The 20,021-nt window shown below is 39.1% G+C and overlaps 1 protein-coding gene across 9 annotated transcripts in view; it reads right to left on the bottom strand.

The window, feature by feature from the left end:
* The window catches only part of Mecom (MDS1 and EVI1 complex locus), a 543,989-nt gene that overhangs the window by 78,465 nt on the left and 445,503 nt on the right, over window positions 1–20,021 (bottom strand). Inside the window, exon 1 of one of the 9 annotated variants that reach the window (XM_076932232.1) lies at window positions 9,879–9,974. The exons of the other annotated variants lie outside the window; for them this stretch is intronic. The gene's annotated coding sequence lies outside the window, so the exon portion shown is untranslated. Of the gene's footprint in view, window positions 1–9,878; window positions 9,975–20,021 lie in introns of those variants that run through there. 9 annotated transcript variants of the gene reach the window in all.

Here is a 20,021-nt window from a genome sequence, read left to right as displayed (position 1 = left end):
CTTTTTATTGTTTTATATCCCACAAGGGCTTTGAGGAAAGATCAACAAGGAGGGAGGAGAAGAAAATGGGATTTTTCCATTCTCCTTTAAAATTCTCTTTCCCAAATTAAAGTATAACTCACAATCTACACCCAAGGAAGAAATCATTCTAAAATATACTGGATTGAGATTTTTTTTTTTAATGTTTAGATAACAGCTTTCCAAACATGGCTAAGTGACATGTGTTCTGAGATGGAAAACATTTGGTCTTTTTCGCAGCTTTCAACAGCTTAAGTGAAGGGATTTTTAATGTTCTCAAGCAGCTGGGCCACACTGTGTATCTTGAATTCCACCAGCATTGAAGGCTCCCATCTCCCCAACTCCAAGTCCCTTTTAATTCCATTTCCTGATGCTTAGCTATCTTAATGGCTTTCCAGTATGATCACAGCTTTCTTAAAAGTTATACTTTAGAGCCCCATCTGCCAAACATCATATTTCTCATCCAAATATAATGTTTGTTTTATTCAAAAAGTGCCGATGGCTTGTATTGATCACTAGACAAAAGCAACAAGCTTGCGTGATAGACTTTAACCCTAACAAGATGCTGCCGGAGCAGAAACAGCACTGAGGGCTCTCAGAGCCTCACCTTCACCTCCTCAAAAGCAAGACTGAACATTCCAAGGTCCATGATCTGAACTGCCTTAACTTGTATATGCCTCTCAATATCACTGTAGCCGGGCAGTGATGGCTCACGCCTTTAATCCCAGCGTTTGGGAGGCAGAGGCAGGCGGATTTCTGAGTTCGAGGGCAGCCTACAGAATGAGTTCCAGGACAGTCAGGACTACACAGAGAAACCCTGTCTCAAAAAACAAAAAACAAACAAACAAACAAAAAAAAATCAATATCACTGTAAAAGCACAAAGGAGATTTACAGAACACACTGACATACTGCAACCATTTCCCACTACCTGCCCAGTTGGTTGCCCTTCAGCACATCTCCACAACGGTTCTCACCTCTGCTACTGTAAACAAAACAGCGGGTCATGTGATGTGTGAACGTGATGTCAGTGGAAACACAAACATCATCAGCAATTGGCTGAGGATGTGTGAGGGTCTGACTAACATTTGTGAAGTCCTAGGTTCAATCCCAAGCACCACATATACCTGGTATGCCTGTACATATGCCTGCAATCCAAGGGTTTTTTTTGGGGGGGGGGGGAGAACAAGAAGAAAGATCAAAAGTTCAAGGGCATTCTAGGGTACATAGTGAGTGGTCAGCCAGTCTGGGTGACATAAGCCCCTGTCTCACAAACGAAGGTAAGCAAATGCTTCTTAAAAGGGTTTAGATTAGATATGGAATGAGATGTATTCAGTTTAATAGCATCTTGCCTTTAACAGGCCTACTGTTTTATACCCAAGGAAGGAATGTAAGATCAATAGTTCAAAAGGTTCAACCCCTAACTTTGCAAATCACAAAAAATCTTCCTAAAATGACACAGTTTACATAATGTAACAAGAACAGCATTGTGTTCTTTAACATCTTGCATCTTCCCTTTTACTGCTAGATTCACAGTTGATTTCTCTTTTCTGTGCTTGCCTATCTCTAACAGAGAGGACTGTGTGATGGGAAAGCAAACCCTCATATGTTCAGTTCTGCTCTCTCCTCTCTCCTCTAGCTCTGCAGTTCTACTGTGAGAAAAAAAAAAAAAACAAACAAACAAAAAAACCACCTTTCTAGCCTTCTCTACATGGCCAGCCATTTCTTAGTTCTAAGAAGGGCAGTGAGTAGAACAATGTTCCTGTACTGTCTGTGACAGTCCAGAACTGTATGTGACAGTTAAACTTGACTATCAACTTGATGGGGTTTAGAATCAACATGGAAATAAACACCTGGGAGTATCAGTGAGTAATTATGTTAGGATAAAAAAGGTCCAACCTAATGTAGGGTGTACCGTCCCAAGGGATGGGTTGTTAGACTGAATAAAAAGAAGAAAGTTGAAAGCTAACATTTCATTGCTGTCTGCTTCCAAACTATGAGTGCAATGTGGCCAGCTACCTCTAGCCACTGCTGACACACCCTTGCCTGTTAGAGTGAACCTTTTCCTCCAACTGTTAGCATGATTAAGTTTTCTATCTTAGAGCAGCTTTTAGTAGGATAACTTACACAGAAGATTGGTTCTGAGACATAGGATCATTGCTATGATAAACCTGACCTTGGGCCTTTGGAACTAACTTGTGGCAACACCATGGAAACTGAAACTTTTGGGGCTGTATGCCATTCTGGTAGGAGCTTGGAAAACAAGACCATCAAGTGGACAATGGAGGCTTAGCTCATGAGGCTTCAGAGGGGAACAAGGAATTTAGCTGGGATCATTTCTGTGGTATTCTGACAAAGGATCTTACGGTCAGCCTGTGTTCTAAGACCTTGTGAGAGACTGAACTTAAAGGCAATCAACCAATTTGTCTGTTAGAAGATGTTTTAAAACAGGAGCACACTCAGGTCTGTTGGGGTTACTTCTCATTGCCTGCATTCAGTTCTATAGTGAGGGAGAGAAAAAATATAAAGCTGAAAGTTAAGAAAAATATGAAGTTTCTTTGCTAAGAGAAATACAGATGAAAACATATAGAGATTTAAATAGAGATTTACACCATTAAGAAATACCTCCTGCTTTGGACTGGGAAAGCTACCTTGAGGGCAAGTGTCTTTACATAGAAAGTTTCACCTTGTGAAAACCCATTTGAAATGTTTAGATTTCCTTTGAAAGGACACCGGTTTAAGAGGGCCAGGATTCCACTAGAGTTCTGCTGTAGCAGAACTTGGCAACCATATTCACATGGTACTGATTTTGTAGGATGTAAGATTAAGTGGGTCATGGTCACAGTCGTCATGGTCATGGCCATGGTCATGGAGTCTTGCACAGAGAGTTAATGAGGTCAGAAAATGTGTGCCAGGGCCATGGGATGTCTACAGAGGAGAGCTGCAAGAACAGAGAGGAGTTACCTTAAGGAAGAACATGTATGCTTCAGGAAGAATAGCTGGAGAGGTTCGTCTACCCAAGCCATCTGGAGCCTTCTGGATCCTATCACAAGCCTCAAAAACCAGATATGGAGTAGGATTTGTTATGTTTTCTGACTTTTCAGTCCTGCTTGGGTTTGCTCATTTCTCCGTCTACCCACACTCTGGTGTTTGTTTGTTTGTTTGATTGTTTGTTTGGAATAGAGGTGCTTGTTCTAGGCCACTGTCAATTTGAAGAGGGTAATTTGCTTTTATTTATAGGAACTCATATTAAAAGATTTCCTTAGCTTGGCGGTGGTGGCACATGCCTTTAATCCCAGCACTTGGGAGGCAGAGGCAGGTGGATTTCTGAGTTCGAGGTCAGCTTGGTCTACAGAGTGAGTTCCAGGACAGCCAGGGCTACAAGGAGAAACCCTGCCTCGAAAAACCAAAAAAAAAAAAAAGATTTCCTTGACTCTCATATGAGATAGAACTTTGGACCTACAGACAGTTCTGAGATTGTTAAAGACAATCAGGAATTTTGAAGTTGGATTGAATGCGTTTTATATGACAAGTGGTCATGAGCCTATAGAGACAATGGGTAGAAAGTTCTGTTTTCAACGTGATATGTTTGGGTAAGTTGACAAAGAATGGAGTTGTGATGGTTGGTTTTCATTGTCAAGATGATGGGAACTAGAATCACCACGGAATCTCTTGCTATGTCTGTGAGGATATATCTATACTTGGAGGCGGGAAGCCTGAAGCTAAAGGTGGATGGTATCACCCCATGAGCTATGGTCTGTGGAAAATGTAGTCTGAACACAGCATTTTATCACTCTCTGATTCTGACCTCAGATGCCATACACCCAGCTGCTTCATGCACTGCTCTGTTTCCTCACTGTGATGGACTGTGGGGCAGGACATATCTTTCTGTCCTTCAGTTATTTCTATCAGGGAATCTTGTCACAGCAAAAACCAAGTCGATCCTACAAGGTATATGGCTGGCCAGGAAGCTTGTATCCCCATGTGAGAGTGGAAAAGATGTCGTGTGAGTGCTTACCTACTGCATAGTTCTAAATCATAGACAGCTCCAGTACTGTGGGGGATCCAGATGATTGGCAAACATTTAAAGCACTTCCACAAATCCTTCAGGATTGCCTTTTCCCAAGGTTTCCCCAGATGTGCCAACTTGTTCATACTTGATTGAAAATTAACTGCAATGTCTACAATAAGTAGACTCTTCAACTCTAATGTTGCAAAGTAGAATTCATGTTTGAGATGTACACATACACATATATATTTATACAGCTTCAAAGTTGTACCTCTTTATTATTTTATGCATATAAATGTTCACTTGAGGGTATGTCTCTGCACATGTGTAGCTAAGTACCCATTAAGGCCAGAAGAGGGCATCAGATCCCCTGGAACTAGAGTTACATACAGTTTGAGATGTCATATGGGTGCTGGGAATTGAACCTGGGTCTCCTGGAAGAAAATATAGCACTGAGTCATCTCTCCAAATTGTACTTGATAAACATATCACATTGTACACTTTTGAATTGCTTTAGGTCACTTGTCCTTTTGAGTTCCTTAGTAACTTACTAGGGTTGCAGTCTGCCTATTGACTGAATTGTACCCACTGAGACTTCAACTTGAAAAACCGTGTGAAAAGGCCATGAGAAATGCAAGAAATTCTTTCCATGCTCTTCAAATTAATCTACTTGGTCTTTTATTGAATTATACAATTATTTTATTTTCATTTGGTTTTTATTATAGCATTATCTTATTTTCATTTAGAGATATCAAGTTAAATAGTTTTATATGTGAAGTTGGTAAATGCCAGTTTCTAGATTAAATTCTGTTGTATCAGATTTGTTAACATCAACTACATTGTGATTAGACATGACCAAGCAAAAAAGTTACAAATTTATGTTACACCGACTTCAGAGTTTATTTGACATCTAATCATTTTCTCTTTATTAAAGCTATTTTATAGAGTTACTTTATTAATTTCTGATACAGGAACCTTATGAGGGAGCATTTCAAAAGCTACACAGTATACTGGTTTTCATTGAAGAGACTCATTTGATTAAAACCAGAAAATTGGCAAGTTATATACAAAATATAAATTCACATTTAAAGTTATATTACTAGCATATATAATGATTCAAATGAAATGAAATTAAACTACTCATGATTTAGAATACACTATTACAGATAAATGATCTATGATGCTCCTATACAGAAAATATGCTGAGGAAATTTATTATAGGTAAAATATAATAAATTTTATAGGCAAATATTTGTAAATGTGATAGATGACTATAGATAAAATTTAGACATAGTATGCCTAGAAAGGCCATGTAGACAAAAATAAAGAAAAATATATTGCTTAGAAGTAGATTTTGTGTATTAAAATTTTATGGGTAATTTTTCTCCTTTATTTACTCTCTGAGCATGGAATAAATATAACAGTATGCTTTCACTGGGGAAAACAGCTTTTAAGGATTTGTCAGGATCTGAAGAGATGCCTTAGAAATTAAAAGTACTTCCTACCTTTGCAAATAACTAGGGTTCTGTCCCCACTACCCACATAATGATTCATAACCACCCATAACTTTAGTTCCAGGAAATCTGATACAGTCTTCTGGCCTCCGTGAGCATAGGATATATGTGGTGCGTACACACACACAACACATTCACATCAAATAAAAATTAAAAGATTATTTTTGAAAGAAGAGTCAATCTTCTATTTTCTCATGAAACCGTATACCTTGTGTATACGGTTTGGCATAACACATTCTATCTTGTCCTGGCTCCATGGGGAAGAGGCCACTCTTCCTCAGTCAGATATAACACTTGGACAAAGGTGTATCTGTGGTCATCAAAATGAATTAAAAGAACCACCTTAATTTATAATTAACTATTATGCAACAAAATGATTCATAAAGAGAAGCAATGGTGGTTTTTCCTCTGACGTTTCCTGCTATGGTCTTTGCAAACATTGTAGAGCTCAAACGCACACTACCCGTTAGATTGCTGAACATTTGCCCTGACCTCAGAGTGTCAACAGAAGTAAAAATATTACGATTTTCAGTTATTCAATGTCAACAAAAGAAGCCCAAGGTATCATTATCATTCAGAATTCAGTACATTGTACACTTTTAAAAACTGCAGAAAGCCTCAAAACAAGATTCTAAAGTGTGTGATAATGTCTGTAGAATAGTGAGCAAACAGTCTAATTTCCATGAGTTATCCTAACTTCTGCTGACATCTTATCAGAAGTTTGCCTTAACAAACATGAAATAGCAACAGGATACTTTGTTCTATTCAGTTCTAGATGAAGGCAGGGCTCTTGTTTTGTTTCATAAGAAAGAAACAAATGTTAGCCAGACAAAGACAAAGAGCAAGGTAGCATCTGGTGAGAGGAAGTAATTGTGTTTAGTCATTTGTACCGTCCATACTAGTAAAGGAATCCCCAGACTGTCATAGACATTTTTCCAAATGCATACCTAGTATTACAAGCTCCCCTGATCAGAGCACTGTCTTTATTTCTGTTGACTTACATGTCTATTTGAATCATTGGAATTGCTTATTCTCAGTCAGACTTGACAATCCAAAGCATCACATTTTTTCAGAACACACTCTCAAATTAGAGCAAGTAATTATAGCAAGTCAGAGGAAGATAGAACTCAAATACACACTCTCTTGTGTAACAAAATTTGTACTAATATATATAATATATATTATATATTATTATGTTATATAATATATAATAATAAAGTTATATATAAACATATGTATTTATGGAATTTCATCCAGCAAAAAGCAGCTACTTCTCTGTTTGGCATCATGAGCAAACAGGTTTTACTTTGAGACACATTCTACAAAGCTTTACAGAGATGCCCATAATAGTTTACACGGCAGTGCGAAAAGTGGGTGCTCAAAGAATATCTGAGCACCTATTTCCCCTGGGATTATTTAAGGAGGGTACACATGGGATTCAGAAGATTAAAAATCAAAATTTATTAGCTTATTTTTCTTGAAGGTGCTTTCGCAGTTCTACATACTGTTTCCTCTTCCACCAGATGGCAAACATTGGAAACTCTTGGATTCTCCATTTTGAATTCAATTCTAAATCTTGTGAGGGGTGTCCAGTTGATGAATTATAGGGGCTCAGGATGTAGTTCAGAGGTAGTCTGTTTGTCAACATGTGCAAGACCCTGAATTTGATATCCAGCACCACAGGCAACACACCCATGAACACACATCACACATATGTACCACATATAACACACAAACAAGCACACAAACCACACATACAACATCCATACATGTATACACAACACATACAAACAACACAACAACATACACACAAGGCATAAGCACATACCCTCTTCACACACCATGTACACAAAAACACACAATATAAACACTTTCCACAATATACGATGCACCACTATACAACACAAACTACAACAGAGTTTAAACATATATGACAAAATTCCAAAATAGATGTTCTGCTTTCAAAGCTATTAGATTAGCAGCCAGTTTTCAAATGTACTTCCAAAAATTGTTTTTCCTTTTCTGTCACTATGTGCTTTCATATTCCTTGTATGAATACAATGTCTCTTAAAAACATTCTCTTCTCTAAGTGTACACATGTCAGTTTTCTACCATAAAATATCTTTTTTTTGCAGAGCAGAAATAATAGTAAAGATTTGAGAGAGAGAGAAAGATGGTCTGAGTAAAAGGCTGTGGTTTTTTTTTCTGTTATATGTATTTGCTACTATGTAATAGCAAAGTTGTTGGCTATCAAGAGGAGATCCATTATTAACCAACGATAATCCAATATTGTTGATCAGATTGTCATTCCTCATGTAACATATTATTAGACTTTTTTCTTGGAAGGGGGTCCTTTTCATTCCTCTCCCTCTTTTATGGCCTCATCTGGAGGTTGGTCTATAGTCTGTATACAATACACGTAGGATAAAATGACAGTTGGCAATACTGTTTTATGACAGTTATAAAGCTCTTTAACATATTTTGTCCCATAGAAGTTGAAAATAGAACAGTAGGTATCAGAGGCTATGGTGGTGGTGGGGATGGTAAGAAGGGGACTGGTGGATTGGTAGTACTAAGATATAGTTAGGGGAACAAGATGGGCTGTGGAGTTACTTTACAGGGCCGAGAGCATAGACAGTAAAAAAAAGTTAAAGTAATTTGAATGTTTTCATCATGAATAACTCATATGTGCTGAACCTGATTCAAACACTATACATGTACACATATCACAGTATTGTTACCATGGGTGTGTATGTTTTGTGTATTTGTGCCAATTAAAATAATTTTTAAAAACTCTTCAACATTATATTACATTACCATCGTTCTCTTACAGTACCTTCAAAATGAAATGAAACTAATTTCAAATAAAATAAATGACTGTTGTAATACACCATTTAATGAGCTTTTATCAAAAACTCATACCATGTTATTCTAAGGCAGATGATAAAAATAAGGACAAGAACCTCACAGCTACTGTAAAATGGCAGCAACAATTAGGAGAGACAGGGAGAATGACCTGGAAGGTTGTTCAAATAACTAACGTGTAGGTGAAGAGCTGGTAAGCAAGGATGTGGACTTGAGTTCTCTCAGGGGAAGAAAGAGAATTGGTTCTAACAAAATAGAAAGCTCCTGGGAAACACAAATAGGAAAAGACTAGGTCATTCCAGAATGGGAAATCGGAAGTTAAACCAACATTCAACAGGAGCCATCAGAAATAGGATATTAGACAGAGGCAATCACATGAAATGCACATGAATCTTGTAAAGCTAACAAAGGAAGTATTGAAGAATGAGACAAAGAGAAATCAGACGATTTTTGAAGAGGATAGATGCAAAAATTACAATGAAAAGTTTGTCCTTGATTTACCCTGAAGCAGAAATAAAACTAACGCTTAGCTACCTGGACAGCAAATTCCTTGTATTAAGAAGTACAGCCTGACCCTGATGCATGGAATTAAACTTCTATAGATTGTTGTCTTTTATTTGAAATACTCTTTCTAAATGATATACAAAACTCTGAAAAATATCAGTTTATTTTCTTTCTCTCTATTGCATCTGAGTTTTCACTTTATGTATTCCTGGGGGAACCCTTGTAGATGTGATTAAAGACCTAAGATACAGTGATTAGCCTATAAGTAAACTCAATCTCCCAGAAAATAATTTATATCTGCAATTTATTTTTCTACAGGCCTGAAATGTGAAAAAATGGGTTACATTAAACTGGTAGTTGGTAATGTCATTATTGCACCATACGAAGTTCATGATTTTGAACAACAATGGCTAAGGAGAAGCTAAAAAGGAGGGAGAATGCATGCCTAGATGTTTGTGGCTATAGCCTAAATGGGTGTGTAACAGTCATGTCTGGGCTTCTGACATGATATAAAGGTCTAATGGGTCCTAGGGCCGGAAACACAATGCTCTGGAGCAAATCCTTCATCTCCCAGGAGCTTGCCAGTCCACTGGGATTCAGCTTACTTTGGTGTCTATGATCAAAGAAAATGGAAAATCCTAAGGTCTTGATGTTCATCATAGCTACACTCATTAAATACCAAGTAACACTGTAGATGCAGACATTTATGAACTATATACGATTTAATAATCAGTTTAGGGATTGTGATACTCTAGTTACCAAAAAAAAAAAAAATAGGTTTTTCAAGTTTACCCTAAGATGATTATATTTTATAAAATTTTTGGATGTAGTCATGCATTTCTGTATCCATTTTTAGAAAGTGCATTCAAAAATGAGCATGAGGACAAACCTAAAATATATGTAAAATATTGGTGCTGCTTCCTGAGAGCACCCCTCACTGGCAGTCACGACCCACCCTCTCCTGGTTTACCTTCTACTCTTCTGGATTCACTTTCAGAACCTTCACCCGAAGGCATCTTCTTCAATTGCTGGGGACAGACTGGATTTCTCCCAAGGTTTAGTCCCCAGTCTATTCTTCCTTTAACATGCCTGCTGGGTTCTAGTCAACCACTCCCAGAGCTATAATCTTCTCTCCTTCCCCATGCTGATAACACACTGACAATACCTCTGACCACAGGCTTCCTTCTGAACCTCAAACTGGTTCATCCAGTTATCCCAGAGGTATCTAAGTTCAACTTGGCCAACTCTGAAAATGTTTGTGCCTTCTTTCTCTGGCTGCACTTGATTAGCCTCAGCCTTTCTCTCCAGCCCCTAATTCAGCTAGTTCAAAAGGCCAGTTGATGACGTTTTCTAAGCAGATTTCATGCTGGCTGCTTCTCATTCTTGCTTATCTTCTTCTACATTAGTCAGCACAGCCAGCTTCTTGCATACAAACCCACTTCATTTAAGCCATTTCTCCAAATACAGCTGGGATGACTTAGCTTGAATAAAAGGGGAACCCTGTGGAGTAGGGACTCAGTTCAGTAGGACAGTACTTGTCTCCAATGTACAAGGCCCTGAGTTCAGTCTCAGCTCCATATTGCAAGGAAAACACACACACACACACACACACACACACAGAGAGAGACACACAGGCACACACGACACACACAGACACACACAGACATGCAGATAACATATATACACACATATACATATAGACACACAGACACAAATACACAGAGCACACAGAGATACACATGTAGATAACATACACAAGTATACACATATATACATAGACATACACAGACACACACACACAGACAGACAGACACACACACACACACACACACACACTATTTCCTTGCTTTTTGCCCCTGCACAACACACTGGTAGACAAGAGGCCAAAGAATTTTGCATGACTCTCCATGTGGTCTCTAGCATCTTATCAAGCTCCGGTTTACCCACTCCTTATTAGTCATTCTCTTAGGACTAACTAGAATCTAAAAGCTCAAGTTCACTTTCGTGGTTATGCTTTGAGTCCTTGTTTCAACAGGTACATCCTGGCTTACCAAGTAGCCCTTTATATTGTGTCTAATAGTTACATACCTAACTGACTCATGATTCACATTTGAAACGTTTTGTCCTCAGAAATAGGTAACAAATTTCCAAACTCACAATGAATGGGCATTTTTCTATTTCCATGACCTTTTTCACATAAGCTCATCAATGTTTTCTTTAAAATATCTCTATTTATCTTCCTATCTGCCTATCTATCTGTCTCCCTGTCTTATCTGTCAGTCTACCTATCTAATTACAAGTGAACCCTAAGATTTTCAAGACCGGGGAAAACAGTCTTGTGAATATTTGTTGCTGGCTCATATTAGATACAAAATTAACACAGAAGTAAGTTTTGTTCAAGTTGGCAGCCCTGCTCCAAGCATGCAGATATAATACACATGATATCAAACTACAAAAGCTACCTTCCAGACTATCTGGTTTACTGCAATGGTTAGGTGGAAACATAATATTTTTTTTAAAGGACACAATGGGAGAAAAACCAGGAGTGATAACATCTTTAAAAAAATAAAAATCAAGACAGAAATAATATTATCCCTAAATAATTAGGGATATTAGCAATCTTTTAATTATAAGCTATTTTTAAAAGATGTATTTTATCCTTATTAAGCCAATGTAAGGATTATATTGCTAAACAATGTTTCCTTGCACCTTCCTGGGAAGGACAGTTCATATGAGATTACTGAGTATCCAACTCAAGGTATATTGGGAGAAAGCAACTGAACAGCACAAGACTAGGTCAGCTCTGAATTCTTTCGTTTCCAAGCTGACACCCAGTACTTAAAATTAAACAGAAGAAGATGCTGCCTCCTGGGAATTATGGCATCACCTGGGCAAATAACCACTGAAGCCTCTTACTTACAAAGTGAAACACAACCCTTCACACAGCAAAACAGGCAGGAAATACCATTTTAATACTCAGGCATTAAAAAGAGACAGATGATCTTTTCTTTGGCATCACTTTTAATGGCTAGAAGAAACATTTTGATTCTGAAGCTGCAGGACTTGTATTCTAATCCTGAGTCTGTGATTTCTATCTCTAGTGTCTTCATGTTTTATAGACATCCTCCGAATCCATAACAGATGCTTAAACTTCTTCCACTCACTCATACTCCCTCGCCCATGCAAGATTTTTGTCTCAACCCAAGGTGTATAGATAAATAAAATAGGTCATGTAAACCAAATGTCTGCTAGTATCTGGAAGAAAATTATAACTATTCTTTGAAATACATATAACTGTACCTTTCATGACGTTGCTAACCTTTAGACACTGGACACCTCTTGCTGTTCATGGTGTCAAAGATATTCTTCCCATTAGTCAGAATTAATCATTAAATCACAGTTTTCTAAATGACATGAGAATTTCAGATTGAAATATATTATGCCTACATTATTTAGTACTTATTAGTTATAAACATAAATGTGTTCAGACATTAAGAAAATTAATAGAGTAATAAAAAAATCTCTCACATCTACTTGAAAAGATACAATAGTCTTAAATGAGTCCACCTTTTCAGAAAGTGTTCAAAGTTATCCGTACATTGTCCTTGTTATTGTTTTTGTTGTTACTTATACCTCTCTTGTGTCACCCATGTCTTTGTTCACAGCCTACATTTAAACATCTCCTTCAAACCACAGAAGATCTTTACTCTGAAATAACCCTTCAGACTCTAATTCCAAAGCTACTGTGCAGAAAGCAAAGAAACCCTACCCTTCCATTCTCCATGTGAATGTGTTAAGAGAGATTTTAGGAATGGCAAAGCCAGTCAACAAGGAATGCTTAAACTCAAGTCGTCTGAAATTGCTGTGGTGTGTGGAATGCCTGCTTCCAACCCTGATGCTGCAGTGTTTGCTTAGGAGGAAAGACTGTGGCTGACGGCCACAGTACAGATGGAATGCCATCAAACAACTTCTTGACCTCTGAAACAATAGGTGGGGCCCATTTGAATCATAAAACCAACAGAGTCAACAACTGAACATGGTTGTAACAATAAGGATGTCTCCATAGTGTGCCACCAAATGTACTTGAAAGGACAGAACTGCTTTACAATAAGCTGGTGAGGTTGATGCCCCACACCTTCACGGACAAATAGTGACACTGACTGCAGCCATGACAAGCCATGCTCACAGAAATGCACTGCTCTTCTTTTCCTCAGCAATCTCTTCCGACTCAAGTCATTACAAGGATGGATTTTAAAACAGGGCATGCTAGGTTTCCTTCCATTGAGCAATACATCCTTCTTTTAACACTGACTGACCAAGGAGCCATACAATTTTTAAGGGCAGTGTGGTGGTTTGGGGTTCCACCTCCCAACTCATGACTCTTGCCTTTAGTCTCTTGGCATCCAGCCCTGTGAGCTGTCTCTGCTGAGGTGACTCGCTGGCCATGTGATCAACTCTGACTCACAATACTGAAGAAAAGAGGAAACTTGGGAGACAGTTTGTTATTTAGCTTAAGGAATTCTCTTTGATTTTTCTAGTTTTGCCATGGTATAGAACCAATAACATAGTCGGGGTGAAAGGGCAATTAGTTACATCTCTTCTCTTCTATCTGTAACTCTTTAAACCTTGGGTTGAAGCATACTCCCACTAGAAGTAGGATTTGTGCAGTGGTTTACAAAGCCTTTATATCTGAGGCTTGCCAAAGTAGTTAAACTTTCAATTTGCTCAGTTGTTCTGGTTAGAATTAGTTAGTATTAATTGAAAAGGCTTTACAAGTTCCATGTCAATATCAATATAACTTCACACAGGTGAGCACATGTATGTGCCTATGAGCAGGTATGCATGTATGAGTGTCCATGTGGCCAAGAGTTTCAATCAAAGAGATACCAAAAATACTTTAAACATACAAAAATGGGTATCCTGTTACCAATGCTTTTAAGTATATTTCAAGTCGTTGAATTATTCTGAGAGTAAAACCAAGAACAAGAATAGCAGTCGTAACAGGTGGCTACAGTAAGGAGCGTGCACGCACTGTGAGGAGACATTGTGCTATTTCGACACAAAACTATCGAGGAAATCCCCACATCTAACTTGGGATCAATATGATGTTGTTATTTTGTTATGGCCACTTGACATTTAAGGGAGTGAAAACCAGAGATGAGCAGTCAGTCGCTTAGCCAGTGGATTCACCGGTTAAGACAGGCAAGATGGCTCCTGACTGACGTCCCTAGCCACTCACTACCTCCCTATACAGTTGTCTGAACCTATGCTGCTTAGTAGGGAGGCTACCAACAGCATGTGGTTATTTGAATAGAAACATTAATTAAGATAAAAATGAGTTTCTCAGTCCCACTAGCCACATGTGGCCAGTGCCTACTGTTAAAGAACCTTATCTGCAATGCAGATAAAAAATGTTTCTGTCTCTGCAGTAGCCCTATTGGTCAATATGAACAGAGAACTGGCCAGAATGGGTTTCTTAGCCTCACATACCAGTTAGTAATTAAGGGAGTGGGTTGATTAGATTAAACAAAAGTGTTAGCATATGGTTGGGGAGATGGCTCAGTAGATAAAGCATTTACCATACAAGTATTAGGACCTGAGTTTAGAGCCTTGGAACTACTGTAGAGGCTGGTCACAAACATGGCACTAGTCACCTGTTACCCTAGGCCTGCTGGGAGGAGAGTTCACAAAGACAGGCAGATTCTAGGGACTTTCTGGTTAGCTAAATGGCAAGCTGCTGATTTGTTGACAGAACCTTTCCATAAACAAACAAAGAAATAAATAAACAAATGAAACAAAGGAAGGCACCTCATGTGTACTTCTGGCTTCTGCATGTGAGTGAGTGTGTGTACATGCATGTGCACACACACAGCATTGCACCTGCACAAACATGTAAACAAGTGCATACCCCATCTCACAAGGAGATCAGGTGGAAATGTGACCCTAGTTATGTCTGCATCTATCATGTTAGAAGTTAGAAAAAGCAGCTGGTGCGAAGAGAAAAGGCAGGATTAAGACTCAGGGACGGATATGCTGGAGTCCCAGATCTAGATCCCTGAGTCTGTGACCTGAAAACATAAAATGATATACTTTAGACTCGACTTCACTTCTATGTGAGACAATGTGATTTTACACATCTGTGTAAGATGCTCTTAGGCAGAGCATCCTGAGAACTAAATAAATAGTAAGGAACATGTGTCATTTCTGCTTAGAACATGTGTCATTTCTGCTCAGAAGAGAACTTGCTTGGGGAGGATATATATATATATATATATATATATATATATATATATGAATATATACACATATATATTCTCTAGATGATACAAACAAATCAAAAACTAAACAAGGAAATGAAGATAGTGGGAGCAGAGTCATCCTGCAGGTGCCAGTGGTGCTTAAACAGTGCCCATACAGCTACACCCTCACAGGGCAGAGATTCTGGGACAATGCTCACACATTCACACACTTACGTGGCAGAAGTACTTATAATTCATTATCAAAGAACATCCCTGGCTAAAAGGCATATGGCAGGTTGCAATACAAAACATAGCATCTAAGATTAACCATGAGTATTAAATGCCCACATCCTTTAAACAACTGTATTTAGCACTTTTTTTCTTTCAAAAGACCATTACCACACTCCTCTTCCCAGTGTTTTTTTTCTTTTTTCACAGAAATAAGAAGCAGATTCTTAGGGTTTATTCTTGAATGTTCTAAGTGACACATCTCATGTTAAGTTCAGAAATCTGTGCTTTGAAACCGTATCCCTGTTTGGATGTGTGAGGTCCACAGATCAAGGTTTGAATAATAGATGAGAGATCCAAGATGCTTGAAACAGCAAAGTCAGCTGTGAGTCTACAACTGCAGGGACTCTATCAACCTCACTTTTATGAGAATCAACTAAGAACTCATGAGAGTGGGTAAGACAGCCTTTAATTTGGGAGGCCCTGGGTAGCCCATGTACCAACATTTATACGATCTTCTTAAAGTCAATTGGCTTCAGGTTCAGGGTACTATGATTTTCAAGAATCATAGTGACACACAGACTATCTGGTCTAAAGAATTGTGCTTTTAGATGAGCTTTCACCTTCAATGTCAATAGTGAGAAGCCCTGGTACTCACAGAGGTGAGCTTTGGATCTAAGGAGTTGATTCCACTTATAACTTTCCTCATTTGGATGCAGTACAAATGCAGTTACCTGATCTCAGATGATTACCAGTTTACTTGTTCGTTTATTTATTTAGTTAGTTAGTTAGTTAGTTAGTTAGTTATTTAAAAACCCCAGAACTTACAAAGGTTAAGAGGTGAATGGAGATGATGACAAGCTTTGGAGCCAAATGAATTTAGATCCTACCCTGGGTCTACACATCCTACCCAAGAGGCTATGTGCAGCCAACTGGACTGGCCTGAGCCTCATAGGCTCCTCAAGGAGGGGACAGAATACCAGCACCCACCAGCACCAGCACTTTGTCTCATGGACTCTCAGGAGCATCATCTCCTGAAGCGGAGGCTATCACAATGCTCAACACATTCACTGCACATGCTCACAAGGGCAGGTTGTCATCTGTCACTTCTGCTCTGAAACAGGACAGGAGAAGGCTAGCAGAAGAAAATAGTTTATCTGGTCCTAGAAGCCAAACTCCCAGGGTAGGTCAATGGGCATCCACTCATTGCCATGGAAGGAACAAGCACTACAGTCTCCCACTCTTCTCTACTGAGAGATGCTTTTCTCAGCAGTCCAACAGTCAATCTGCAGTACCCAATAAAGCACAGAGTTTACGATTCTGAAACACCCCCCCCCCCAAATCTGTGACTACAGCTTTCCCCCTTTTGATTGAACCTGCACATGACTTTAAATGCAATCATCTTAGCCCAGCATGATGGATCAAGCCTGAAATTCAAGGGAACTGAGGTAGGAGACTGGAGGGTTTAAGGACAACCTCAGTTCCAAAGCGAAGTCAAGACCAAGTTGATGTACACAAGATCCTGTCTCAAAATACTAAAATATATTAATTATCTTAAACATTTAAGATATAGTTATTGCTATTTTACTCATTTTTTTCCTCAGGGAACATTACTTGGCTTTGTCATCTCAGCCATCAGAGTGGCAGGAGGAAGAGCCAGGGCACAACTTATCTAAGAGCATTTCCTCCACCACAGGTGCTGGGCCAAGGACTAATCAAATAAAAGATCATTCATGGTAGAAACAGTCTGGAGGTGGTGGCAACTCATGCATTAGAAATTATGGAAGAGCCGGGCGGTGGTGGCGCACGCCTTTAATCCCAGCACTTGGGAGGCAGAGGCAGGCGGATTTCTGAGTTCAAGGCCAACCTGGTCTACCAAGTGAGTTCCAGGACAGCCAAGGCTAAACAGAGAAACCCTGTCTCGAAAAACCAAAAAAAAAAAAAAAAAAAAGAAAAGAAAAGAAATTATGGAAGAGATGTTTTACTAAATGGCTTTCTTTAGGTTTTCTTTGGGACAGTTATAAGAGAAAGATTTGAATCTGAACACCAGAGATTCTCCCTGTAGACAAAGCATGGTCACTGACCATGGCCATGGACTTCAAAGAAGGGGGCAGTATAAACAAGGACAATCTGTGCTGGACTGGTGCTTTCCTCTCAGAACTCTCGGGGAGTGGAAAAGGAGAGCTAGCTCTGAAGAAAGGTTGGAGCTAAATCCCCGAGGGTTTGCATGGCCCACTGCGGGGTTGGCTTCCAGATGTGGATTTTAGCAGCAAAATGCTTCTCATACAAATCCAGCAAAACCAAATGAGTGACAAACTCTGTTGTGTCATGTGAAAAACAGATGCGGGTTGGAAAGAGTTAAAAGCTATGTCTGTGGACAGTGGGCCAGAAGAGGACTGCTGTGAGGAAACGCAGGCTCTCCTGTGTATGAGGTTTTGGAGGGTGGTCTTGAAGAGAAGTGGAACTATTTCATGCACTCTTCCTGGCAATCTTGGGACTAATTAAAGGTAGGTGTGTGGTTTGTAGAGAATCAAGCAAAAGTGGAAAAGATCTCAGGGATTAGGAAATTAAGTTTGGCAAATTGGTGAAAAGTGAATGTATGAAGCTGAGGTAGAAATTTTAAGTTCTAAGTAGGAAAAGGATGAATCTATTATCAGTGGGAATCAGGGGGGAGGAAAAAGGAATACATTTCACCTCATTTGAAGTAGAACCAGGTACTCAGGTTAAGATGCCAGAGGACAGAACTGAAGATTTAGAGGCTAAGATAAAGATTTTTTTTTACTAGCAAAATAAATAGTATCATTAAGAGGACCCTGGAAAATGAAGACATGGCAGGAGAAAGAAGAGCTGAGATTTGGATGTCTGTAAGCATCATTTGTAAAGAACTTGGAAAGAAAACAAAGCAAAGACTCTGGTCCTCAGCCTGTATGACCTCTGACCTTTGTAAGCAATATTAGCCAACAAAAGGTTGCAATCGGATGAACACTAGAGAAACTGGGAAGTAAATACCAAGTTTCTTCTATGATCATTTTCCTCTTAGAATCGGTTTTAAAAGAAATCTAGCATTTATTTTGATAATAGATAATCAATATTTACATAAGAAGGCAGTGTCTCACAGAGATGCTACTATTTTTAAAACTCATTGACCTCTTTCTCCTCCCAACAGATGTCAAGACCGTTCACAACCTGTATCTGTTGTATTAGGATTATCGTTCTACAATTTGCTACCCTAGATGATGCCATTGTGATTGACATGTATTATCCTACAGCCTCTTTAGCTCCTGTGTTTTATAAACCTCTAAGCCTTAGAATTCAATTTACCTTTAAGAAATTTGACTGCATCTTCTATCACGGTGCACCCTGCCTTACTACAGCCACACAGCTATCAGCTCAGTGCCCTTTCTTGTTAAGGAGGTGATACCCAGACAGGCTTTTCTGCTGCTAGCTCATGCCCCTGGGTTGTAAGGTTGCAACATCCTTCAAGTGATGGTTTCTGCTTCCTTAGAGGAACCTATGCTCTCCTGAGATCTGCATTCCCCTCAGCCATCATCTGTCTATTCTATTATACCTTCACAATGAAGGCACCACACTTGTTCGCTCGAGCATCTCTCTCTCTCTCTCTCTCTCTCTCTCTCTCTCTCTCTCTCTCTCTCTCTCTCTCAAAAGTCCTTCTGAGAGTAGAGGAGGAGTCCGACTTAGTTGTGGCTTTTCTCTAATAGCTTCTTAGATGAGCCATGAATGAATCAGATATGGACTCAGATACTAGAAAAAGAAGGATGGGAGGGATGAGCAAATAGAACAGAAAAAGGAGAGGAAGGAAGGTAATAAGATGTGCCTCTAGAGTCAGTATCAGCAGAAACTCACGGGCTTTTTCACTCACGCACTTGGCCTGTGAACCTATGATGCTTATATATCAAGCTAAGTTTCTTCTATGCTTGCTTTGCTCTTGGAATAGGTTTTAAAAGAAATCTTGTATTTATTTTGATAATTCATCTTCTTGGATAGGATAAGTGCATAGCTGTACCCGGTGGCTGCCGTAACCTTTATGTCTAAATGAAACAGTATTAACTATTGAGCATTTCTTCTCACAAGATGACTGAGTTAGAAGCCTATGTGGGTTTAGGCTTAAGTAAGTGATCTTGCTTGAGCCACACAGCTTGGCTCTGACTCAGCCCCTAAATCTAGAAACAAACAGTAAATAAGGATGAAACGAGGGTGAAGAAGCTACTGTCGGCTCTATTAGCACCCGGCTGGTGTGGGACTTAGGCTGGGGTGTTACCAGTAGCATTGTCTACCTTCACTTACAGATGTTGAGGTACTTTTGTCACTGTCGGAGCAGTAAAGGTCAATACTCCACATGTACTTGTGAACCACTCAATCAAACTAAGAGATCTCAAGTTGGTCTTGAGCAATAGGAAATAAACGTATTTACTGTTGGTTCCCAAAAGTCTGTCTGTCCTACAGTGGTCAGGGGAGTTCAGCAGACATGATTTTTTTTCAGGTCTAATTGGGAATGTGTCGTGGAAATTAAATCACACTGGAAGTTTCCAGAACAAGAGGTGCTTTCTCACCCTTCATGGAAGTGATAGGTTTTAAAAGTCTCTTCCTGGCTATGATCAATCTCTCCATTTACAGTGCTTCAATTT

This window comes from Arvicanthis niloticus, chromosome 4 (assembly GCF_011762505.2).
Source record: "Arvicanthis niloticus isolate mArvNil1 chromosome 4, mArvNil1.pat.X, whole genome shotgun sequence".
Taxonomy (NCBI): Eukaryota; Metazoa; Chordata; class Mammalia; order Rodentia; family Muridae; genus Arvicanthis; species Arvicanthis niloticus.
Note: the sequence above shows the minus strand (reverse complement) of the source record. Positions and strands in the feature narration are given on the sequence as shown.